The sequence below is a fragment of the Capra hircus genome, chromosome 7, assembly GCF_001704415.2.
Source record: "Capra hircus breed San Clemente chromosome 7, ASM170441v1, whole genome shotgun sequence".
NCBI classification, from domain to species: Eukaryota; Metazoa; Chordata; class Mammalia; order Artiodactyla; family Bovidae; genus Capra; species Capra hircus.
The window spans coordinates 17,536,185-17,563,539 of NC_030814.1; the positions used below are offsets into that span (position 1 = coordinate 17,536,185).

At 37.7% G+C, this 27,355-nt stretch overlaps 1 protein-coding gene across 7 annotated transcripts in view; it reads left to right on the forward strand.

Annotated features, from left to right (window-relative positions):
• LOC102179763 (translation initiation factor IF-2) overlaps positions 1-27,355 on the forward strand; it is a 165,030-nt gene that overhangs the window by 34,734 nt on the left and 102,941 nt on the right. For 5 of the 7 annotated variants that reach the window (XR_001918267.1, XR_001918266.1, XR_001918268.1 and 2 more), the window contains 2 exons: positions 17,756-17,876; positions 19,511-19,650. The exons of 1 other annotated variant lie outside the window; for it this stretch is intronic. The gene's annotated coding sequence lies outside the window, so the exon portion shown is untranslated. The remainder of the gene's footprint in view (positions 1-17,755; positions 17,877-19,510; positions 19,651-27,355) is intronic. One more of the 7 variants, XR_001918269.1, reaches the window with a different exon arrangement.

Sequence of the window (27,355 nt, forward strand, 5' to 3'; positions counted from 1 at the left end):
CTCTGACCTCAGAGTTCCTGTTTATAAATGCTGCATTAAGCTGCATGAAGCTTTTATGTATGCAATTCAGGACTGGGGTACTTTATTTTGAAACATAGTCTGGCTAGTTCATAGTGATTTTGTACTACTGATTGAGGTACACCAAAATGTGTCTATGTTAAACACTTGCTTTCGTGACTTTACATGGACATAACGTTTGAAAGTCAGTATATTATCCGTGTCGTGTGTGTATGCACATACATATATCACATGTATGACTTCTCTAAGTAGAATCTTGATATGCTTCCTTGGTAAACTTGGTATGTTTCTAGTGTTTGCCACACTCTTCAGAATTGCTGTTCAGTTCACAAGTCTGCTAGAGTCTGAGACCCTTGTTTTGGGAGATTATTTACATGTGAATATAAAATAAGTAGGACAAAATAGTGATATTCGTTCTCCATCAGCTACATAATAAAATGCAAAATGTTAATTTGACCATTGTGAAAGAAGCCAAATACATAAATTGTTTAGACATTATGGAAACCTATGGCCCTGTGATTTTTATGCTTAAAGTTCTTCAAAAGTTTCTATTGTTTATAAGACATATATTTTGTTAGTGTACAAATAGAACTTTTGTTATTGATCTGTTACTACTTCAGGCTTACTTCAGGCTTACTTCTGGTGGCCTTCTTCCTCACCACCCAACTTCATATATTTTCTTTACATGTCAACTTCAGTTAAACTGAGTAGCTTGTGGTCACCCTATGGTAATTAGCTATTTGGCACTTCTTTATTAATATTCTCCTTCTTACCATTATGATCTTTTCTCCTTGCTTCCTGGCAAATAGTGACTTTTCATAAAGATTCAACTTTGTTATCTGTCTCAAGCTTTTTGTGACTACTGACCTCTGTCATTGTACCTTACATTCTTTGAGTCTTTCCAGTACATAGATCTATTCTAGAACCTTTATTTTATTTGTTTACCTGTATGAATCTTTCTAACTAGATTATGGGTCTCTCAAGGGTGAGTACAAAGGCTGTGTGTTTGATTCATTTTTACATCCCCCATTTTTAGCACAGTATCTGACACATAATGGATGCTTATTATTAAGCATTTGTTGAATGAGTGGTTAAACTCTGTAGGAAAGGGAAGATGATTCTTACCTAATGGTGATAAATTGAATTCCAAGGTAGAGTGCTGCTATACTTTTCAGGGACTATCCAGAATGAAAAACAGTATCTTTCCTGAGGTCTCACCATAATTGTCCTTGCTTCTTGGGGTCAGTATAGTGTATGCCTGGAATTTTGTTATCTTGAGCATTTATTATGGGAAATTAATCCACAAAATTTAAATAGTTGAAGTTTTCATAAGTATTAGATTTCAATAATGAGTACAATAGGTCTTGACTTAAGGACTTATTACTTATAAGGAGAGCCACGGGTGGTCTGGTGTTATAATCAGTCTAAATTTGGATAAAGACTTTTTTGCTTGAAAATTATGGAAAATACAACAAAGAATGAGCCTATTTGTTATCACATTTAAAGTTCTATTTGCTTTACAACTGTATAGTTCTTATGTCATGCCATCCTCATAACATGCTAATAATAGCCAATATTATCAGAGTGACAAATTCTTACATAATTTAGTATTTTTACGTTTTGAAAAACACTAATTTATCATATTACCCCTTTAGTGATATGCCAAGCTGTAAGTTGGTTTATATTTTTTATATTTGTAATTTAATAAGATTATACTAATAACTATAGATATATCTATCATATAATTCAATATGACTGTATATTATAATAATTAGTATTATGTATATTTAGCAATAAATATATATTATTTAATAACATATGTTAGAGATCAAAAGTTCTTTGGCCATCAGCTTATGTTATAGTTTTAACTGAGGAAATAGTATGCAATGACAATATTAAAGGAGGTTTAAGGCTTCTGATATTAACAAAATTCTGCTAAATGATTTTAGACTATATAGAAACAACTTGAGAAAGTATTCTGAACTACAATAAGCTATCCAGAAATAGCATTTTCACGAAATAATTTAAATTAAATAAGGTAACTGTTGAGGGAGTTGGAAGATAATGAAATTCTCTGTGATAAAGCTATAATCACTAAGACTTTTAATTTTGTAGGGAGACATTAAATACTCTGGTCATTCAACTTGTATATTCTTTAGCCTATTTAATAGTCAAAAACTTCTAAGTAAATATGTGCAATTTAATTTGTGCTGCTGAGAAACAGCAATCAAAAATGGCAATAAAAGTCATATAATGAAATAAGAATACTAAAAAAAAAATCCAGGGATTTTACTGTGGCTCATTATTCATTCCATTTCTGGCAACCTTCATGATTACAAATCACTTGATTGACTAACTAGACATTCTCAAAGTGAATTATGAATCAGGTTCATTTTTCCTGGTTGATAGTTGGCACATGCTGTAATTCATACTTTGTGATATATCAAATTCTTGTAACAGTAATAAGGGATATAATCAACTCTTTACTTCAGGAAAACTAAATTGCCTTTTCAAAAAATGAAATGCGGTTGCTAACATTTTAACAACACAATGTAATTCCCGCTTCTGTATCCCAGGGTGGAAATCACAGTGATGACGTTATTTTTCAGATTAAAAAAAAATCTTTAGAATGATTTTCCATCAGGTATAAAACTCCTATTGATATCAGTCCCCCATAGGCTGCTTGGGCAGTTGCCTGAGCCTAGGTTGCAGAAAACAACAGTTACATTTCTTTCTTAGTATTTAAAAAATGCATGTTGGAGAAACTGTATATTTTTGTACAATTCTTTGTAGGAAATGTGTTTTCTCCTAAATACCTAATTCATAATGAAGCAATGATACTGCAGACTGTAAAATGTGAAGCATTTTAATGCTTATTAATAGGTCTTTTTTTGAGTAGGGAAAAGTGACCTGAATCTTGTTTTTATTTATTTATTTTTAAAAAAAAATTTTTTTTTTTTATTTTTTAAATTTTAAAATCTTTAATTCTTACATGCGTTCCCAAACATGAACCCCCCTCCCACCTCCCTCCCCACAACATCTCTCTGGGTCATCCCCATGCACCAGCCCCAAGCAAGCTGCACCCTACGTCAGACATGGACTGGCGATTCAGTTCTTACATGACAGTATACATGTTAGAATTCCCATTCTCCCAAATCATCCCACCCTCTCCCTCTCCCTCTGAGTCCAAAAGTCCGTTATACACATCTGTGTCTTTTTTCCTGTCTTGCATACAGGGTCGTCATTGCCATCTTCCTAAATTCCATATATATGTGTTAGTATACTGTATTGGTGTTTTTCTTTCTGGCTTACTTCACTCTGTATAATTGGCTCCAGTTTCATCCATCTCATCAGAACTGATTCAAATGAATTCTTTTTAATGGCTGAGTAATACTCCATTGTGTATATGTACCACAGCTTTCTTATCCATTCATCTGCTGATGGATATCTAGGTTGTTTCCATGTCCTGGCTATTATAAACAGTGCTGCGATGAACATTGGGGTACATGTGTCTCTTTCAATTCTGGTTTCCTCAGTGTGTATGCCCAGCAGTGGGATTGCTGGGTCATAAGGTAGTTCTATTTGCAATTTTTTAAGGAATCTCCACACTGTTCTCCATAGTGGCTGTACTAGTTTGCATTCCCACCAACAGTGTAGGAGGGTTCCCTTTTCTCCACACCCTCTCCAGCATTTATTGCTTGCAGATTTTTGGATCGCAGCCATTCTGACTGGTGTGAAGTGGTACCTCATTGTGGTTTGACCTGAATCTTGAATCTTTTCATTTGTAAAACCAAATAAAGGGGGTCAATTCTGCTTTCAAATGTATTCTGTTTTCTTTTGACTTAGAGTTCTTCATGCATAACTACACTGGCAATTGAATGGTGGAAAATTCCTGAAGTATAATTGCATTTCCTTTGATTCTATCCACCCAAGCAATTGAAAAATAAAATGAATGCTCCATAATGTGATATATTCAAAATTTGAGAATTTTGCACAAAATTCAGTCATTGCCATAGTAAAAGTATGGTCCCTTCATTGAAAACTCTGAGGCATGAGTATGCAGGGCCTCAATTGCTTAACAGTATTATTATGAGATTCTCTTACTAATAAAAATATTATATATGATGAAGTAATTCTTGCTTATAAAGGCAAAATCAAAGTTAATGGAAGCTTTGCACATAGAAGGGTCATGGAATTGTACTGTCATAATTTCTCTCTATGTAAATGCACAGTAATTAATATCTTAAGAGTTACAATGCCTTTTAACTTTCTTTGCTTATTCTTTTATGAATAAGATTCATTTAAATTAGAACCAAAAATTGTTTTATTGCTCTTTCATGGCCTTTAAAAATGTTTTACAAAAGTTTTTTTCTGAATAAAATCTTATATTATATTAATTTATGTGAAAAGGTGGATAGTAAGTTATAATTACATATAATTTTATAAACATAGCTATCATCTTTTAGTTTTAATGTTGTGTTACTCTAGAATTGTCTGCAGTTCTTGAATTTATGCTTTAGTCACCTTGAAATTTAATTTTTGTCCCCTAACACCATTAATTATGTGCTTAGTAGTTAAAATTGCTGTTAAACATCTTTTATGGGATTAAAATTTTATTCCTGATTAGGCAGTGAATTATATATTTAATCAATTATTCATTTAAAAATTATGACCAAAAGATTAATTCTCCAAAGATGTTTTTAACAATATAAACCATCCTAGTAGAATTGAAATTGCAAAATTAGTAATTAGAAATGAGAAGGCAAAGGATCAACTTATTAATTTTATCAGTAGAGAAACAAGCTTTAAATCTTTTATGACGTTGGTAGATTTTGTGAAATGACCATAAACTAAAGTGAGGCCATAAAATACTGTCATTTTCCAGCCTGGCTCAGTGCTTTTTACTTCTGTGACATAGCTGTACATTTGAAATCTAGAAACATTTATTGTATTTCTTTAGGTATACTGAGGTAAGCAATAGATGGTAAAATGGGCTTTTGTTGCTGTGACCTGGCTATAAGACTTAGGACTAGAAGAAGACTAGCATGGAAAGGAGGACACAAGAACATTTTTTAAAGTCACAGAAATGGAATTATTTTAATTATTTGTTTATGTTGACTAAGTAAAATAGATTTCTAGATTGTCTACATTTTGTGATATATAACCTGATTGCTTCTATTAACTGATTCACTTGAAAAATTTAGCATTAGTAGAGTGAGAGAGAATGGAAATGTCTGTAAATTATGGGAAAAATGAAGCAAAATACATAAGAATAAATTTCTGGTATTTACATTTCTAGATGAGTATTTAACAGGGTCAGAATGTTCAGTGTAAATAAAATATGCCAAAGGCTTTTGTTCCAGTTTACGCTTTAACCCTTGACATTTAATCTCCAATTCTTTTATCACTAAATGTACATATAGGAAAATAAAATTTGCATTTTTGTAACATGTTCCAAGTATCTCATATTACATAAATATATATTACATTTCTCAATATCAACATTACATGGGTGTACCTTTTCTAGTTTTGTACAATAAAAGTAACAGTTTTTATCCTAATAATATAAAGTGAATCTTTAGCATCTGATGTATTAAAATATATGGCCCTTTTGAATATTTTTGGTTAAATCCTTCCTTGGCGTAGATTTGATAAGCTCTTTATTTCTCTAATGTAGGTATATGCTAAGGAGTGGAACTAAGGATTAATAGGTGTGGAGTACATGTGTTCCCCATCCTGAATCCCCTCCCATCTCCCTTGGTGGGTTCATGTCAATGTATGGCAAAACCAGTACAGTATTGTAAGGTAATTAGCCTCCAATTAAAATAAATAAATTAAAAAAAACCCCAACCAACCAAACAAAAAGTAGGTGTGGAGTACACAATTATACATATACTTTTTATTATATGAACACTAATAGGATATTAGTGCATGTTGTATGATTTAAGTCTTATGCTATTAATGTTATGGATAATCTTTAAAAGAATTTTTAAAGAAATTCCTTTCTATTGGATTTAATGACATATGGTTAAAAAATAGTACATGGTTTTGATACTGAGAAATCTCTATCTTATTATGCAAAAATGTTCAAGGGACTTGAATTTTGAAGATGATAGATGCTGGTTGGAATTAATCTTAAGCATTGATATCAAAGAAGAATAGAAAAGACACATTTTGTTTTAGTTAAAACTGTAGGTCGAAAGCAACACACAATATTATTTTTGGTGTATTCTACTTTTGATGTTGACTTAGTACTTTAAAGCCTCAAACAAATCATTCAATTCAGTGGTGTATTAGTCAGGGCTCCCCAGGGAAACAGAACCTATATGTATATATATAACATATACATATACACACATACATTTATGATTTATCTTAAGAAAGTGGCTCGCTTGATTGAGGGGACCATCAAGCCTAAATTCTGTAGGGCAAGTTTGCAGAAGATAGGCAGAAGATAATGCTGCAGTCTGGGGGAAGAATTTCTTCTTGCCTGGGACCTACAATTTTTGCTCTTAAGGCCTTCAACTCATGGGATGAGGCTCACCCAAGTTACTGAGGATAATTTCTGTTACCTAAAGTCAGCTGATTGGAGATGGTAACAAGATTTACAGAATACCTTCATAGTAACACCTAACTTAGTGTTTGATTAATTCAGTTCAGTTCAGTCGCTCAGTTGTGTCCAACTCTTTTTGATCCCATGGACTGCAGCACGCCAGGCTTCCCTGTCCATCACCAACTCCTGGAGCGTTGCTCAAACTCACGTCCATTGAGTCGGTTATGCCATCCAACTATCTCATCCTCTATCATCCGCTTCTCCTCCTGTCTTCAATCTTTCCCAGCATCAGGGTCTTTTCTACTGAGTCAGTTCTTCGAATCAGGTGGCCAATGTATTGGAGTCTCAGCTTCAACATCAGTCCTTCCAACGAATATTCAGGACTGATTTCCTTTAGGATTGACTGGTTTGATCTCCTTGAAGTCCAGGGGACTCTCAAGAGTCTTCTCCAGCACCACAGTTCAAAAACATCAATTCTTCAATGCTCAGCTTTTTTTATAGTCCAACTCTCATATCCATACCTGACTACTGGAAAAACCACAGCTTTGACTAGACAGACCTTTGTTGGCAGGGTAATATTTCTGCTTTTTAATATGCTGTCTATGTTGGTCATAGCTATTCTTCCAAGGAGCAAGTGTCTTTTACTTTTATGGCTGCAGTCACCATCTGCAGTGATTTTGGAGACTCCAAAAATAAAATCTCTTACTGTTTCCATTGTTTCCTCATCTATAATTGAGTATTATAGCATAGCCAAGTTGACACATAAAATTAGCTGTCAGAGTTGGTCATTTAAAAAACCTGTTTATGTCACAAGTCACAGAAATGCATAGAGTCAAACTATCACTGCAAAATATATTAGACAACGTTCTTGAAATGAAAACTATAATTCCAGAGATAATAGCTGATACCCATTGTTTGATTAACAAATATCGAGTGCTCTGAATGTGTCTATACTGGGAAAGATGGCATGGTAAACCATGCATGGACTCTTGCCTTATGTAGTTAATTGGTTAATGTTTATGCTTAGGAAAAAGGCAAAAAGTGGTTGTTAACCCAAAGATGAACCCACTTGACAAAAGCCCAGTTTTCCTTTGACTTGCCTTATGCAAATGTATATACACAAACCTTATGATTTGTGTACAATAGTCAACTTTCTCTTCATTTATATTACTGTTGTTCATATTTTAGTTCATTGGTACTGTGGAACTGACTATTCTTTAAGCACCAGACACTTTGATCTCTAAGTAGAAACTCCTCTCTGTATCAATTTACATTGCCCCTACGTTTATGAGTAGGTGCTATAATAATAATAATAACTCTTTTTTTAAATTGAGAAATTATTATATGCTAGATACTTTATAAAACATCTCTCTAATTCCTTCATTCATACTTCTGTTTTAGAGATGAGGAAATTGATTTCAGAAAGGTTAAGTAACTTGCCAGGTTTGTACAGACTGTAGGTGATGAAAAATGTTGTTGTTCAGTTGCTAAGTTGTGTCTGACTCCTTGTGACCCCATGGACTGCAGCATGCCAGGCTCTCCTGTTCTTCAGTATCTCCCAGAGTTTGCTCAGATTCATGTCTTATTGAGTCGGTGATTCCACCCAAATACCTCATCCTCTGTTGTCTCCCTTTTGTCTTTCCCAGCATCAGGGTCTTTTGCAATGAATAAGCTCTTTGCATCAGGTGGCCAAAGTATTGGAGCTTCAGCTTCAGCATCAGTCCTTCCAGTGAATATTTAGGGTTGATTCCTTTTAGGATTGACTGGTTTGATCTCTTTGCAGTCCAAGGGACTCTCAAGAGTCTTCTCCAGCACCACAATTCGAAAACATCAGTTCTTGGACACTCAGCTTTCTCTATGGTCCACCTCTAACATGTGTACGTGACTATTGGAAAAAGCAAAGTGATGTCTCTGCTTTTTAATATGCTGTCTAGGTTGGCCATAGCTTTTCTCCCAAGGCACAAGCGTCTTTTAATTTCATGGCTGCAGTCACTGTCCACAGTGATTTTGAAGCCTAAGAAAATAAAATCTGTCACTATTTCCACTTTTCCCCCATCTTTTTGCCATGAAGTGATGGGACAGGATGCAATGATCTCAGTTTTTTGAATGTTGAGTTTTAAGCCAGCTTTTTCACACTCCTCACTCACCCTCATCAAAAGGCTCTTTAGTCCCTCTTTGCTTTCTGCCTTCTGCCATTAGAGTGGTATCATCTGCATATCTCAAGTTGTTGATATTTCTCTCAGCAATCTTGAATCCACTTTCTGATTCATCCAGCCTGGCATGGAATATGTCTGAAACTCAGTTCTGTCTGAATATGCTGCTGCTAAGTCGCTTCAGTCGTGTCTGACTCTTTGCGACCCCATAGACGGCAGCCCACCAGGCTCTGCCGTCCCTGGGATTCTCCAGGCAAGAACACTGGAGTGGGTTGCCATTTCCTTCTCCATGCATGAAAGTGAAAAGTGAAAGTGAAGTCACTGAGTCGTGTCCAACTCTCAGCGACCCCATGGACTACAGCATACCAGACTCCTCGGTCCATGGGATTTCCCAGGCAAGAGTACTGGAGTGGGGTGCCATTGCCTTCTCCTGTCTGAATATGAGGCCCATGTTTTTCTCCTATCATACCCAACTTGTATTTGTATGAAGCTTCTTAGGTTGGCTACTGGATCTCTTGGAACAGCCTATATAATTATATATTTCTCAGAATATAAGGCTCTCTGTTCATTTTCATTATACTTTAGGGCTAAATGAAAGTTTGTGTGTTCTATTGAATATACAATTTTTGGTAGGGAGGTGACTAAGTTGTGCTATTTCCCTTTTTGCCTTGGATGCCTATTAGCTCAAGTTTTAATACTGATACTACTTACTTTTAGTAATTTCCTCATGTGTGGTTGCTTGTTTAACCATGTTCTTGTTGCTGTTTAGTCGCTACGTTGTGTTTAACTTTTGTAACCCCATGGACTGTAGCCCACCAGGCTTCTCTGTCCATGGGATTTCCTAGGCAAGAAAACTGGAGTGGGTTGCCATTTCCTTCTCCAGGGGATCTTTGACTCAGGGATTGAACCCACATCTCTTGTGTTGGCAGGCGAATTCTTTACCCCTGAATTTGTTCATGTAATTATTGAGCTTCCTTTGTCTTTAATTTTATATTAACCTGTTTTATAAAATGTTTTTAATTATAAATAAACACAGTCTTTTTAAAAGGGAGGAAGGGATTATAGATAGATGAAAATGAATACAAAATCAGTTCAGTTCAGTCGCTCAGTAGTGTCCGACTCTTTGCGACCCCATGAATCGCAGCATGCCAGGCCTCCCCGTCCATCACCAACTCCTGGAGTTCACTCAGACTCACGTCCATCGAGTCAGTGACGCCATCCAGCCATCTCATCCTCTGTTGTCCCCTTCTCCTCCTGCCCCCAATCCCTTCCAGCACCAGAGTCTTTTCCAATGAGTCAACTCTTCGCATGAAGTGGCCAAAGTACTGGAGTTTCAGCTTTAACATCATTGCTTCCAATGAAATCCCAGGGCTGATCTCCTTCAGAATGGACTGGTTGGATCTCCTTGCAGTCCAAGGGACTCTCAAGAGTCTTCTCCAACACCACAGTTCAAACGCATCAATTCTTCGGCGCTCAGCCTTCTTCACAGTCCAACTCTCACATCCATACATGACCACAGGAAAAACCATAGCCTTGACTAGACGGACCTTAGTCGGCAAAGTATTGTCTCTGCTTTTGAATATGCTATCTAGGTTGGTCATAACTTTTCTTCCAAGGAGTAAGCGTCTTTTAATTTCATGGCTGCAGTCACCATCTGCAGTGATTTTGGAGCCTAGAAAAATAAAGTCTGACACTGTTTCCACTGTTTCCCCGTCTATTTCCCATGAAGTAATGGGACCAGATGCCGTGATCTTTGTTTTCTGAATGTTGAGCTTTAAGCCAACTTTTTCACTCTCCACTTTCACTTTCATCGAGAGGCTTTTTAGTTCCTCTTCACTTTCTGCCATAAGGGTGGTATCATCTGCATATCTGAGGTTATTGATATTTCTCCCGGCAATCTTGATTCCAGCTTGTATTTCTTCCAGTCCAGCGTTTCTCATGAAACTTATATACTCTGCATATAAGTTAAATAAGCAGGGTGACAATATACAGCCTTGACGTACTCCTTTACCTATTTGGAACCAGTCTGTTGTTCCATGTCCAGTTCTCACTGTTGCTTCCTGACCTGCATACAGGTTTCTCAAGAGGCAGGTCAGGTGGTCTGGTATTCCCATCTCTCTCAGAATTTTCCACAGTTTATTGTGATCCACACAGTCAAAGGCTTTGGCATAGTCAATAAAGCAGAAATAGATGTTTTTCTGGAACTCTCTTGCTTTTTCGATGATCCAGCGGATGTTGGCAATTTGATCTCTGGTTCCTCTGCCTTTTCTGAAACCAGCTTGAACATCAGGAAGTTCACGGTTCACGTATTGCTGAAGCCTGGCTTGGAAATTTTGAGCGTTACTTTACTAGCATGTGAGATGAGTGCAATTGTGCAGTAGTTTGAGCATTCTTTAGCATTGCCCTTCTTTAGGATTGGAATGAAAACTGACCTTTTCCAGTCCGGTGGCCACTGCTGAGTTTTCCAAACTTGCTGACATATTGAGTGCAGCACTTTCACAGCATCATCTTTCTGGATTTGAAAGAGCTCAACTGGAATTCCATCACCTCCACTAGCTTTGTTTGTAGTGATGCTTTCTAAGGCCCACTTGACTTCACATTCCAGGATGTCTGGCTCTAGATGAGTGATCACACCATCGTGATTATCTGGGTCGTGAAGATCTTTTTTGTACAGTTCTTCCGTGTATTCTTGCCACCTCTTCTTAGTATCTTCTGCTTCTGTTAGGTCTATACCATTTTTGTCCTTTATTGTGCCCATCTTTGCATGACATGTTCCCTTGGTATCTCTAATTTTCTTGAAGACATCTCTAGCCTTTCCCATTCTGTTCTTTTCCTCTATTTCTTTGCATTGATCGCTGAGGAAGGCTTTCTTATCTTTTCTTGCTATTCTTTGGAACCTTGCTTCAGATGCTTATATCTTTCCTTTTCTCCTTTGCTTTTCGCTTCTCTTCTTTTCACAGCTGTTTGTAAGGCCTCCCCAGACAGTCATTTTGCTTTTTTGCATTTCTTTTCCACGGGGATGGTCTTGATCCCTGTCTCCTGTATAATGTCACGAACCTCATTCCATAGTTCATCAGGCACTCTATCTATCAGATCTAGGCCCTTAAATCTATTTCTCACTTCCACTGTATAATCATAAGGGATTTGATTTAAGTCATACCTGAATGGTCTAGTGGTTTTCCCTGCTTTCTTCAATTTAAGTCTGAATTTGGTACTAAGGAGTTTATGATCTGAGCCACAATCAGCTCCCGGTCTTGTTTTTGTAGAGCTTCTCCATCTTTGCCTGCAAAGAATATAATCCATCTGATTTCGGTGTTGACCATCTGGTGATGTGGAGAGTCTTCTCTTGTGTTGTTGGAAGAGGGTGTTTGCTATGACCAGTGCATTTTCTTGGCAGAACTCTATTAGTCCTTGCCCAGCTTCATTTCACATTCCAAGGCCAAATTTGCCTGTTACTCCAGGTGTTTGTTGACTTCCTACTTTTGCATTCCAGTCCCCTATAATGAAAAGGACATCTTTTTTGGGTGTTAGTTCTAAAAGGTCTTGTAGGTCTTCATAGAATCGTTCAACTTCAGCTTCTTCAGCATTACTGGTTGAGGCATAGGCTTGGATTACTGTGATATTGAATGGTTTGCCTTGGAGATGAACAGAGATCATTCTGTCATTTTTGAGATTGCATCCAAGTACTGCATTTCAGACTCTTTTGTTGACCATGATGGCTACTCCATTTCTTCTGAGGGATTCCTGCCCGCAGTAGTAGATATGATGGTCATCTGAGTTAAATTCACCCATTCCAGTCCATTTTAGTTCGCTGATTCCTAGAATGTCGAAGTTCACTCTTGCCATCTCTTGTTTGACCATTTCCAATTTGCCTTGATTCATGGACCTGACATTCCAGGTTCCTATGCAATATTGCTCTTTACAGCATCAGATCTTGCTTCTATCACCAGTCACATCCACAACAGGGTATTGTTTTTGCTTTGGCTCCATCCCTTTATTCTTTCTGGAGTTATTTCTCCACTGACTTCCAGTAGCATATTGGGCACCTACTGACCTGGGGAGTTCCTCTTTCAGTGTCCTATCATTTTGCCTTTTCATACTGTTCATGGGGTTCTCAAGGCAAGAATACTGAAGTGGTTTGCCATTCCCTTCTCCAGTGGACCACATTCTGTCAGACCTCTACACCATGACCCGACCGTCTTGGGTTGCCCTGCGGACATGGCTTAGTTTCATTGAGTTAGACAAGGCTGTGGTCCTAGTGTGATTAGATTGACTAGTTTTCTGTGAGTATGGTTTCAGTGTGTCTGCCCTCTGATGCCCTCTTGCAACACCTACCATCTTACTTGGGTTTCTCTTACCTTGGGTGTGGGGTATCTTGACGGCTGCTCCAGCAAAGCACAGCCGCTGCTCCTTACCTTGGATGATGGGTATCTCCTCACCAGTGCCCTTCCTGACCTTCAACGTGGGATGGCTCCTCTAGGCCCTCCTGCGCCTGTGCAGCCACCAGTCCTTGGGTGTGGGGTTGCTCCTCCCGGCCGCCACCCCTGACCTCTGACACAGGGTAGCTCCTCTTGGCTGTTCCTGTGCCGTCACAGCCTGGCATTGTCGGCTGCTGCTCCTAACCTCGGACGTGGGGTAACTCCTCTTGGCCACCGCCCTTTGGTCATGGGGTCCTCCTGGCTTCTGCCCCTGACCTCGGACGTGGGGTAATTCCTCTTGGCCGCGCTTAGCACAGCCGCCTGCGCTTAGTACGCCGGTTGCAGCCACCTGCGCTTAGTGCACCTGTCACAGCCTGTTTATTATTCTGTAATCTGATTGCTTTTTTTCCACTGTTGTGTCTATGTACTTAAAATAGTACATAACGCATAGTAGATGTTAGTGAATCAGTGGATTGAATTAATATACCTTCTATCTAGACATCTAGTTGATTCTAAGGGTTTAAATTTGATCACATTCAATGCATTTACTGATGTGGTAGGCTTTGGTGTCCTATTTTTCACTTTATATTTGACGTGTCTTTTCTGTTTTGCTCTCTGTTTTTGCTTTCTTTTGGTTTGATATGATGATTAATTTAATGAGTCATCTTGACCAGGCCACAGGGTGCCCAGATGTTTTATCAAACATTCTGAATGAGATTAACATTTGAGTTGGTAGATTGAGTAAAGTAGATTGCCCTCCTCAATATGGGTGTGTCTCATCCAATCTGTTAAAGATTTAAAGAGATCAAAAAGGGTGAGTAAGAAGGAACTCCTTCTGCATTATTGCCTTTGAGCTGGGACATTTGCTTTTTCCCCACAATCAGACTCAACCTGAAACATCTTCCTGTGTCCCAAACCTACTGGCTTTCAGACTAGAATCATATCATTGACTTTCCTGCTTCTTAGGCCTTTGGACTTGGACTGGAACTATACCATCAGCTCTCCTGGGTCTCCAGGTTGCTGACTGTAAATCTTGGGTCTTGTCAGCTTCCATAATTGCATTGGCCAGTTTCTTATAATAAGTATTTCTTTCTCTCTCTTGACACACACATGTAACACACATGACAAACCCTACTGGTTTGGGTTCTGTTTCTCTGGGTAACCTTGACTAATACAGAGTGCTGTCTTCTGTGCTTAGTCACTCAGTTGTGTCCAACTCTTTGAGGCTCCATGGACTGCAGCCTGCCAGGCTCCTCTGTCCATGAGATTCTCCAGGCAAGAATACTGGGTTGCAATGCCCTCCTCCAGGGGATCTTCCCAACCCAGGGATTGAACCCAAGTCTCCCACATTGCAGGCAGGTCACATTGCATCTCTCAGATTCGTTACCATCTGAGCCACCAGGGAAGCCCTACAATGGATAATTTTTTAAAATGATTTTATTTTCCCTCTAATAATTTAGAAGTTATACATTCTGTTTCTATTCACTTATTGGTTACTCTGGAAGTTATAATAAACATAACTATCAGAGTCTCAAGTTATTATTGGAGAAGGCAGTGGCAACTCACTCCAGTACTCTTGCCTGGAAAATCCCATGGATGGAGGAGCCTGGTAGGCTGCAGTCCATGGGGTCGCTAAGAGTCAGACACGACTGATCGACTTCACTTTGGCTTTTCACTTTCATGCATTGGAGAAGAAAATGGCAACCCACTCCAGTATTCTTGCCTGGAGAATCCCAGGGACGGTGGAGCCTGGTGGGCTACCGTCTATGGGGTCACACAGAGTCAGACATGACTGAAGCGACTTAGCAGCAGCAGCAGCAGCAACAAGTTATTATCATTACTTTTAGCTTCCTTCTCGATAATATAAAGACACTTTAACCCCAGTTCCCCGTCTCCTGAAAATTGTTGTTTAATGTTTATTTTTAACCCCATGAAACTTTATTATTACTAATTTTTATACTTGATATTTATGTACATATACTCACATATTTGTCACTTTATTTGTTGCTGGTTCTTTCTTGCATGTTAGCTCTTTTGTCTGGGAGCTCATTCCTGCTTGTTGTTGTGCGGTTGCCCAGTCATGTCTGACTCTTTGCGACCCCATGGACTGCAGCATGCCAGGCCTCCCTGTCCTCACAATCTCCCAGAGTTTGCCCAAGTTCATGTTCATTGCCTCGATGATGCCATCCAGCCATCTCATCCTTTGATGCCCTCTTCTTCTTCTGCCCTCAATCTTTCCCAACATCAGGGATTTTTCCAGTGAGTCATCAGTTTGCATCAGATGACCAAAATACTGGAGCTTCAGCTTCATCATCAGTCCTTCCAGTGAATATTCAGGGTTGATATCCTTTAAGGTTGACTGGTTTGATCTCCTTGCTGTCCAAGGGACTTTCAACAGTCTTCTCCAGCACCACAGTTCGAAGGCATCAGTTCTTTGGCGTTCTATCTTCTTTGCAGTCCCAGCTTCCACTGGGAAGACCATAGCCTTGACTATACATACCTTTTCAACATGCTGTCTAGATCTGTCTTTGCTTTCCTGCCAAGAAACAATTATCTTCTGATTTCATGGCTGCGGGCACCGTCCATAGTGATTTTGGAGGCCAAGTAGAGGAAATCTGTCACTATTTCCACTTTTTCCTCTTTTATTTGCCATACGGTAATGGGGCTGGATGCCATGATCATAGTTTTTTCAATATTTAGTCTTAAGCCGGCTCTTTCACTCTCCTCCTTCACCCTCATCAAGAGAATCTTTAGTTTCTCTTCGCTTACTGCCATTAGAGTGGTATCGTCTGCATATCTGAGGTTGCTGCTTCTCCTGCCTAAGTTGATTCCAACTTGCGTTTCCAACTTGCATCCAGCCCGTCATTTCTCATGATGTGCTCAGCGTATAGATTAAACAAACAGGGTGACAGCAGACAGCCTGGTAGAACTCCTTTCTTGATCTTGAGCCAATCAGTTATTCCATACAGGGTTCTAACTGCTGCTTTTTGACCTGCATACAGGTTTCTCAGGAGACAGGTAAGATGGTCTGGTATTCCCATCTTTCTAAAAGCTTTCCACAGTTTGTCATGATCCACACAGTTAAAGGCTTTAGTGTAGTTGATGAAACAGAAATAGATGTTTTTCTGAAATTCTCTTGCTTTCTCTATAGTACAGTGAATGTTGGCAATTTGATCTCTGGTTCATCTTCCTTTTCTAAACCCAGGTTGGACATCTGAAAGTTCTTGGTTTGCATAATGCTGAAGCCTTGCATGCAAGCATTTAAGCATGACCTTACTAGCGTGGGAGATGAGGGTGATTGTCTGATGGTTAGCTTAGTCGCTCACTCCTGTTACCTGTAGTTTATCCTTTAGCAGTTCTTCTAGAGTATCTGCTGATTATAAACTCCAGTTTTATTGTTCTGAAGGCTCTGTGTGTGTGTGTGTGTGTGTGTGCTTAGTCACGCAGTCTTGTCTGACTCTTTGTGACCTCATGGACTTTAGCCCACCAGGCCTCTCTGTCCAAGGGGATTCTCCAGGCAAGAATATTGGAGTGTGTTGCCATCCCTCCTCCGGGGGAGTCTTCCCAACTCAGGATCTCCCACATTGCAGGAAGATTATTTACCATCTGAGCCACCAGAGAAGCCCAAGAATACTGGAGTGGGCAGCCTCTCCCTTCTCCAGGGGATCTTCCTGACCCAGGAATTGAACTAGTGTCTCCTGCATTGAAGGCAGATTCTCTACCAGCTGAGCTATCAGGGAAGCCTGAAGAAGTCTCTGTTTTGTGTTAATTCTTTAAATATATTTCACTGGGAATAAAATTCAGGGATGGCAATTTTGTTTGTCATCGTGTATAAGATCTCAGTGTCTTGTTTTCTGGTTTTCACTGTTGTTTGTTTTTGTGACATGAATTATCAGTCTGATGTTCATATATGTATATATGTATGTATAGTCATATATGTTTATATACATATATGTATGTATATATAGCTTTGGAGTATATCATTTCAGCCACTGCAAGTATTTATTTAATGACTTTTTTTTTTAGTAAATTTAACAAATTGTACACCCTTCACCATTGATCAGATTTCAGGCACTTCTGTCACCTCTATGTTCATTAATTGTTAATCTCCATTCCCTCTCCTTTTTCTTAAGTTTAAGTACAGTTGATTCACAATGTTGTATTCCAAGTGTACAGAGAGTGATCCAGTCATGTGTGTACATGTATATATTCTTTTTCAGATTCTTTTCTATTGTAGATTATTACCAGATATTGAGTACAATTTCCTGTGCTATATTGTAGGTCCTTGTTATTTATCTATTTTGTATATAGTAGTGTGTATCAGTTAATATGACTTCCCTGGTGGCTCAGACGGTTAAGTGTCTGCCTACAATGTGGGAGACCCGGGTTCAATTCCTGGGTTGGGAAGATCTCCTGGAGAAGGAAATGGCAACCCACTCCAGTATTCCTGCCTGGAGAATCCCATGGATGGAGGAGCCTGATAGGCTACAGTCCATGGGGTCACAAAGAGTCGGACACAACTGAGTGACTTATCCCCCATGACTTTCCCCTTTGGTAACTTCTATCCATTCTTCTTACCCTGGACAATATTAATCTATTTTCTTTCTCTGTAGATTTTTCTTTCCTGGAAATTTCATATAAATCAAATCACACAATATGTGGTCTCTTGTGTTGGTATTCTTTGACTTAGAATAATACATATATATTTCCACACTGGACTGTTTGGTGTACTCAGTAAGTATTCACTATCATTCATTTATGAAAATTATGAAAGCTTCTGAAATATTAAAATATGCTTAAGTATGAAAATAACTTCTATATATGATAATTTCATTAGGATGATTTATTGCACTTTCACTTGTGTAATGTTACTGTTACTGTTTAATATGAACATTTTTATGTATTTTCAATTTTTATTTCTATTAAAAAATTTTTATTTTATATTGGAGTTAATTAACAGTGCTGTATTAGTTTCAGGTGTTCAGCAAGGTGATTCAGTCATCCATATACATATATTTACTCTTTTTAGAATTCTTTTTCCATTTAGCTTATTATAGAATATTGAGCAGAATTCCCTGTGCTATACAGTAGGTCTTTGTTGGTTAACTATTTTGCATATAGTAGCATGTACATACCAATCCCCAAATCCCAGTCTGTTCCTCCCCCCACCCTTTTCCCCTAGAATAATATTTTTCAGGTTCGTATGTTGAAGCATGTGTTAGTAATTTGTTCTTTTTATTGATGAGTAGTGTTCCACTGTATGCGTATACTACATCATGTCTGCCCATTCATCAGTTGATGCACATTTAGTTTTTTATAGTTTTTGACTATGAATATGAATAATGCTGCTAAGAGGATCCATGTATGTCTTTGTGTAAATACATATTTCTCTTGGGTAGATACCTTGGTGTAAAATCGTTCAGTCATTTGGAAAATTTATTTTTAACTTTTAATGAGACTGCAAAACTTTCCAAAGTAGTTGCATTATTTTGTGTTCCTACCAGCAAAGTATGAGGACTCCTTTTTTCCACATCCTTGCCAACATTTGTTATTATCCTTTTTTTAAAAAAAGTTATTACAGTCATCCTAATGGATATGAAATTGCTTCTCATTGTGATTTTAATTTACATTTTCCTAAACGAACACAGAATACCTTTTTGTGTGTTTATTAGCCACCCATATATCTTCTTTGGTGAAATGTTTTGTCAGAAATTTTACCCAATTTTTGATTGGGTTGTTTGTCTTGTATTCAAAGAGTTCTTGGCATATTTTGTACACAAATCCTGTATAATATATATGTTTACCAAATATTTTCTCCCAATCTGTTGCTTATCTTTTAATTTTCATAATAGTATCTTTTGAAGTGTAAAGGATTTGAATTTTGATGAGGTTTAATTTAACAGATTTTAAAGAATGCACCACATTTTTGGTGTCATATTAAAGAAATTTTTGCTTAACCTAAGGTATTGAAGATAATCACCTGTGTTTTCTTTTAAAAGTTTGTTTTGGCTCTAACATTTAAATCTGTGATTTATTTTGTATAGAGTGAAATAAAGGTGTAACTTTATCTTTTGGCATATGCATATACAGCTTTCCTAGTACTGTTAATTAAAAAGAGTATCTTTTCCTTCAGTGAATTTCCTTTGCACCTTTATTGAAAATAAGTTCTGTTCTAGTGATTTACATGTCTGTCCTTGTGCCAGTACTACATTGTGTTCACAACTACTGAAGTAGCTTTATATCAAGTTTTGAAATTGGGAAGCATATGTTGTCCAGCTTTGTCTTTTTCAAAATTGTTTTGGCGTTCTATATGAATTCTATATAAATTTTGTAATTTTATGTAATTTGCAATTCTAAACACATTTTAGGATCATCTTGCCAATATCTGCTAAAAGACTGCTGAAAATCTGGTAGCAATTGATATATGAATCAACCTGGGGAGAATTACTATTCTGAACATTATTGAACTCTCCGCTCCATGAACCTGGTATCTGAGCTTCTTTAGAAGGTAATCCTCTGTCCCTTGCTCTACTGTGCCCTGATGGCTTTTAAGGTCTTTCTCTTCCCTTTTGGTTTTAAACAGTTTCACGATAATGTGTTTTAAGTGTGGATTTCCTTTTATTTATACCGCTTGGGAACTTTTGGCTTCCTGTATACATGGATTAGGAGAAGGAAATGGCAACCCACTCCACTATTCTTGCCTATAGAAAATCCTGTGGATGGAGGAGCCTGGTGGGCTGTTGTCTATGGGGCTGCAGAGCAGACACGGCTGAAACGACTTAGCAGCAGCAGCATACATGGATTGATGTTTTTCATCAGTTCTGGAAAATTCTGTTGCTCTCTTATCTCTTTTTAATTAAATATAAAATATCAATTTTAAGATGTAGCATTTATATACCAATAAAAGAAAAATAATATACTACTAATGCCTTAATAATAGTTAATGAATTAATTGGTCATATTGACCCTAATCGCTTAGAAATTTATGATTTTCTCAAACGATCTGGCAAACATTTCCTCAATTTCATTGCTTGATGTAGAGTCTCACGTGTATCTTTGTAAGAAAGCATACCACAATTTCATATGCTTGTATCTTGTTTTCTTAGATTCTGTAACTAGTTAGTTGTTTCTTTGCAACATGTTCAAGTCAGTTCAAAGTACTGTAACAAAATGCTATAAACTGGGTGGCTTAAACAACAGTTATCTCCTACAACTCTGAAGGTTGGGAAGTCTCATATCAAGGAGCTGGCATAGTCTGTCTGATGAAGATCCTCTTCCTGCTTTATAGACGGCCATCTTCTTGCTGTATTTTCCCATGGTGAGGAAGAAAGATTCTTTCTCTCATATCTCTTCATATAAGGGTGCTAATTCCATTCATGAAAGCTCCCTGCTCAAGACCTGATTACCTCACAAATGTCCTACCTCTGAATACCATCAAATTGGGATTAGGACTTAAGCATATGAACTCTGGTGGGGTGGACACAAATATTTAGCCCATATTATAAGAATATAAGGGTTTCCTGATGGCTCAGACAGGAAAGAATCTGCCTGCAGTGCCGGAGACCTGGGTTTGAACCCTGGGTCGAGAAGATGCCCTGAAGAAGGAAATAGCTACCACTCCAGTATTCTTGCCCAGAGAATTCCATGGACAGAGGAGCATAAGAAAATAATCACCACTCATTTATGGTCATAATTTCAGTTATGAATATTTGTTTCACTAATGTCTGATTGAGAAATGCCTCTTGAGAAACCTGTATGCAGGTCAGGAAGCAACAGTTAGAACTGGACATGGAACAACAGACTGGTTCCAAATAGGAAAAGGAGTATGTCAAGGCTATATATTGTCACCCTGCTTATTTAACTTATATGCAGAGTACATCATGAGAAATGCTGGGCTGGAAGAAGCACAAGCTGGAATCAAGATTGCCGGGAAAAATATCGATAACCTCAGATATGCAGATGACACTACCCTTTTGGCAGAAAGTGAAGAAGAACTAAAGAGCCTCTTGATGAAAGTGAAAGAGGAGAGTGAAAAAGTTGGCTTAAAGCTCAACATTCAGAAAACAAAGATCATGGCATCTGGTCCCATCACTTCATGGCAAATAGATGTGGAAACAGTGGCGGACATTATTTTTCTGGGCTCCAAAATCACTGCGGATGGTGATTTCAGCCATGAAATTAAAAGACGCTTACTCCTTGGAAGGAAAGTTATGACCAACTTAGACAGCATATTAAAAGGCAGAGATATTACTTGATCAACAAAGGTCCATCTAGTCAAGGCTATGGTTTTTCTGGTAGTCATGTATGGATGTGAGAGTTGGAGTATAAAGAAAGCTGAGCACAGAAGAATTGGTGCTTTTGAACTGTGTTGTTGGAGAAGACTCTTCAATCCTAAAGGAAATCAGTCCTGAATATTCGTTGGAAGGACTGATGCTGAAGCTGAAGCTCTGATACTTTGACCACCTGATGCGAATGACTGACTCTTTAGAAAAGACCCTGATGCTGGGAAAGAGTGAAGGCAGGAGGAGAAGGGGGCAATAGAGGATGAAGTGGTTGGATGGCATCACTGACTTGATGGACATGAGTTTGAGCAAGCTCTGGGAGTTGGTGATGGACAGGGAAGCCTGGTGTGCTGCAGTCCATGGGTCGCAAAGAGTTAGACATGACTGAGTGACTAAGCTGAACTGAATATTTGGATGCATGTATCTTTTTGAATAATGGTTTTCTCTGTATATATGCCCAGGAGTGGGATTGCTGGATTATAAGGTAGTTCTATTTTTAGTTTTTTAAGGAACCTCCATACTGTTCTCCATAGTGTCTAAACCAATTTGCATTCTCACCATCAGTGAGAAGGGTTCCCTTTTCTCCACACCCTTTCCAGCATTTACTGTTCATAGATTTTTTTGATGATGGTCATTCCTAGCAATGTGAAGTGATACCTTATTGTGGTTTTGATTTGCATTTTTCTCATAATTAGTGATATTGAACATCTTTTCATGTGTTTCTTGCCCATGTCTATGTCTTCTTTGGAGAAATGTCTGTTTAGAACTTCTGACCATTGTTTTTTGTTTGATTGGCTTGTTGATTGGGTTTTTTTTTTTTTTTTAAACTCTTTGTAACCCCATGGACTATAGCCCGCCAGGCTCCTCTGTTCATGGGGATTCTCCAGGCAAGAATACAGAAGTGGATTGCCATGCCCTCTTCCAGGGGATCTTCCCAATTCAGTAATCAAACCCAGGTCTCCTGCATTGCAGGCAGATTCTTTACTGTCTGAGCCACCAGGGATGCCCAAGAATACTTGTGTGGATAGGCTATCCCTTCTCCAGGGGATTTTCCCAACCCATAAATTGAACTGGGGTTTCTTGCATCACAGGTGGATTCTTTAGCAGGTAAGCTACCTGAGAAGCCCAGTAATTAGTGATGAACATCTTTTCATGTATTTTTTTTGGCCATCTGAATGTCTTCTTGGTAGAAATGTCTATTTAGAACTTCTGACCATTTTTTTTTTGATTGGGTTGTCAATTTTTTTTTTTTAATATTGACTGCATGAACTGTTTGTATATTTTGGAGATTAATCCCTTCTTGATCACTTTGTTTGAAATATTTTGAAATATTCCCATTCTATGGGTTGTCTTTTTGCTTTGCTTATGGTTTCCTTTGCTGTGCAAAAGCTTATAAGTTTAGTTAGGTTCCATTTGTTTATTTTTGTTTTTATTTTCATTACTTTAGGAGGTGGATCAAAAAAGATCTTGCTTAGATTTATGTCAGAGAGTGTTCTGTTTTCCTCTAAGACTTTTATAGTATCTGGTGTTAAATTTAGGTCTTTAATCCATTTTGAGTTTTTTTTGTGTGTGTATGGTGTTAGGGTGTGTCCTTTTTTTGTTGTTTCACCTGTAGCTGTCCAGTTTTCCCAGTACCACTACTGAAGAGACAATCTTTTCTCCAGTGTAGGTTCTTGCCTTCTTTGTCATAGATTAGTTGACCATAGATGGGTGGGTTTATTTCTGGGCTTTCTATCCTGTTCTGTATCAATATTTCTGATCAATATTTCTGTTTTTGTGCCAGAATCATTCTGCTTTGATAACTGTAGCTTTGTAGTATAGCCTGAAGTCAGGGAGCTCGATTCCTCCATCTCTGTTTTTCTTTCTCAAGATTGCTTTTGCCACTGGGGGGCTTTTCTGTTTCCATACAAATTGTAAATTTTTTGTTCTAATTCTGTGAAAAATGCCATTGATAGTTTGATGGTATTGCATTGAACCTGTAGATTTATTTGGGTAGTACAGTGATTTTGACTATGTTGACTCTTCTAATCCAAGAACATGGTTTATCTTTTCATTTGTTTGTGTAATCTTTGATTTCTTCTATCAGTATTTTATAGTTTTCTGAGTACAAGTCTTTTGCCTCATCAGATAGGTTTGTTCCTAGGTATTTTGTTCTTTCTGTTGTGATGGCAAATGGGATTGTTTCCTTAATTTATCTTTTTGATCTTTTGTTGTTAGTGTATAAGAATGCAATAAATTCCTGTATATTAATTTTGTATTTTGCAACTCAGATTCACTGCTGAGCTCTAGTAGTTTTCTGGAGGCATCTTTAGGATTTTCTATGTATAGCATCATGTCTGTAAACAGTGACAATTTTACTTCTTTTCCAATTTGTATTCCTTCTATTTCTTTCTCTCCTCTGGTTGCTATGGCTAGAATGTCCAAAACTATGTTGAATAAATGTGGTGAGAGTGGATATCCTTGTTTTATTCCTGAGCCTAGAGGAAATGCTTTCAGTTTTTCACCATTGATCATGATGTTTGCTGTGACTTTGTCATTTATTGATTTTATTATGTTGAGGTAGGTCCTCTCTATTCCCACTTTCTGGAGGATATTTTTATCATAAATGGGTGTTGAATTTTGTCAAAAGGTTTTCAGTGTATTGAGATGATCATATATTTTTAATCTTCAATTTGTTAATGTGGTGTATCACATTGGTTAATTTATGTGTACTAAAGAATCCTTGCATCCCTGGGATATTTCTCACTTAATCATGGCCTATGATCCTTTTAATGTGTTTGGGATTCAGTTTGCTAGTATTTTGTTGAGAATTTTTGTGTCATATGCAGCAATGATATTGGCCTATAATTTTCTTTTTTGTGATATCTTTGTCTGGTTTTGGTATTAGGGTGATAGTAGCCCTGTAGAATAAGCCTGGGAGTGTTCCTTACTCTGCAGTTTTGGGGAAGAGTTTCCGAAGGATAGATGTTAACTATACTTGAAACATTTAATAGAATTTGCCTTTGAAGCCATGTGGTCCTGGACTTTTATTTGTTGAAAAAATTTTAATCATAGTTCCAATTTCAGTACTCGTGATTGGTCTATTTGTATTTTCTTCCTGGTTCAGTCTTAGGAAGTTGTGCTTTTCTAAGGATTTGTCCATTTCTTTTAGGTTGTCCGTTATTGGCATATAGTTGCTTGTAGTAGGCTCTTATGATTCTTTATATTTCTGTGGTGTCTGTTGTAACTTCTTATTTTTAATTTCTAATTTCACAGATTTGAGTCTGCTCCCTTTTTTTCTTGATGGGTCTGGCTAAAGGTTTATCTATTCTGTTTATTTTCTCAAAGAATCAGCTTTTAGTTTCTTTGCTGTTGTTTTCTTCCTCTCTGTTTCATTTATTTTTGCTCTGATCTTTATGATTTCTTTCCTTCTACTAACTTAAAAAATTTATTTATTTATTTATTTTTGGCTGTGCTGGGTCTTAGTTGTTGCAGGGGCTTCTCTGTAGTCCAGGTGAGTGGGCTCTGCTCTTCTTTGTAGTACACAGGCTTCTCATTGCAGTGGCTTCTCTTGAGGAGCATGAGCTCTAGGGCACGCAGGCTTCAGTAGTTGCCATGCATGGGCTCAATAGTTTTGGTTCCTGGGCTCTAGAGTACAGTCTTGGTATTTGTGGTGCGCAGGCTTAGTTACACCGCGGCTGTGGGATCTTCCTGGACCCTGGATCGAACCCGTGTCTCTTGCATCGGCAGGTGGATTCTTTACCTCTGAGCCACCAGGGAAGCCCTAACTTTGGGTTTTGCTTGTTATTCTTTTTCTAGTTGCTTTAGATATAAGATTAGGTTGTTTATTTGAGATATTTTTGCTTGTTTGTTTTCTGATGTGAGACTGTATTGCTATAAACTTTCCTCTTACAACTGCTTTTGCTGCTTCGGTAGGTTTTGGATCATGTTTTCATATTCATTTGTCTCTAGGTATGTTTTTAATTTCCTCCTTGATTTCTTTAGTATCCTTCGGTTCTTTAGTAACATATTGTCAGTTTAAGAATTTTTTACCTTAGTGAAAATGAACCAAGATAGAAGGTAAGACAGAGCCTGCAGGTGGAGGGTCGGAGCATTGTTGAACCCCTATGAAGAGTTGGGGAAACCTGAGGCAAAACAAATGAAGTGAGAGGTATTATTGGAAGGCATTTTGAGGCATTTATTTCTAAATTGTTAAAGTGAGAAACCCATTTTCTTTTATTAAACCAGCCAATCATGTGTCATCAAAGCATTCATATACCTTCGTATACAGTGGAATAGTGACTTATCTTCCTTTATTGATGTTCCCAGGTTTTTCCCTCTAGAATCTCTTAATTCCAGTCACGTCACAAAAATTTTATTGTGTTTTTTAAGTGGATAAAAAATGTCAACTTGTGAATGTGTGTGTTTTAAATTATTTTGAAAGGAAAATTCTTTATCTCAATGCTCATTTCTAGGATATGTTCTTTAGTTGTCACTTCGTATCATAAATCTGTTAAAACTAATGTCTGTTTGCGTTATAGAGGAAACACTAAGGTCTTCAAAGCTAATTTTAGTGCTGAAATGTCAGAAGTAAAGGAATTTTAGCAATCAGATGGGATTCCATAAGGACAACCCCTTGAGCCTGTTTGATAGAGCATCAGAGCTACAAAGAATGATGGGCTTTGTAATCAGTATCTGTGGAGTGAGCTGCAGCCCTTGAAATAAAGAGAAAGGGAATCCAGAAACATCTATAAGTCTGTGAAAGATCTTATCTTTTTTCCTTTTTAAACAGATGACACACACTCATCAGGCATATTCTTCCTTGGTGGAAGAGAGCTTTCAACATAGATAACTTCCCATTTTTTTTTCTTGGCACATTTACCCCCTAGCTCCCAAAATACCATTCTTTCCTGTATGTAAAATTATTAACAACTATAATATATATTTTTGAAATATTCCAGTGATGATTTAAATATAAATATATCACATAGCAATTTAGTAAGTTAATTGGGAGCCCAGAGTACATTCATGGTCATGAGGCATATTTGAGAAGCTTTTTAGATTGCACATTATAGACTTGGCAAAAGAGTGTTTCATTGATTAATCCATATAGGTCTTAAGATACTTTGTCATCAGCCTAATTTTCTTTAAAAATCTTTATTTCTTATTCATATTTATTCATTCATTTTTAAAAAAATTTTTAGATTTTTTAATTTAAATTTTAAAGTTCTCCATTTATTTATTTTTACATTCTTTTCTTTTTCTTTTCTTTCTCTTTTCCCTCTTACATTTTTCTTTGCTTTTTTTGGAGGGGGTAGTGACTGCAACTATGCCACAGACTTGGCCAAAGAGAGTCACAGATGAGAAAAGTTCAGGCCTTATTCATTCGATTTCTAATAGGTCTCTGCCTAAGGATGGCCTCATAGCACTCTTTACTCTAGTAGCATGTGGGCTGACTTTCCTTATTATACTTCCTACTCTGCAGATGTCATATTCAGTCTTTCGGAAAAGATACTGCTTTCTAAAATTGCATACCATCCGACTCTTAGAGATATCTGTTTTAAAATCTATGATTACTGAAACAGTTGTTGGCTTCTAGACAAATCGAGAACCAAGAGCTGGGAGAGTACCTCTTGGGAAATGATCTTCCATGTAATATGCCTAGCCTAACCTTCACTGTCACTTTTCACTTTCATGCATTGGAGGAGGAAATGGCAACACACTCCAGTGTTCTTGCCTGGAGAATCCCAGGAACGGGGGAGCCTGGTGGGCTGCCGTCTGTGGGGTCACATAGAGTTGGACGTGACTGAATCGACTTAGCAGCAGCAGCAGCAGCAACCTTGCTGATAATCCAGGTGATGGTGAATCCCCTTAAAAATGTTCATGAGAGAAGGATTGGTAGAGGTTCTAAGTCAAACTCTTAGTACAGCTATTAGTACGCTATTGATCCTC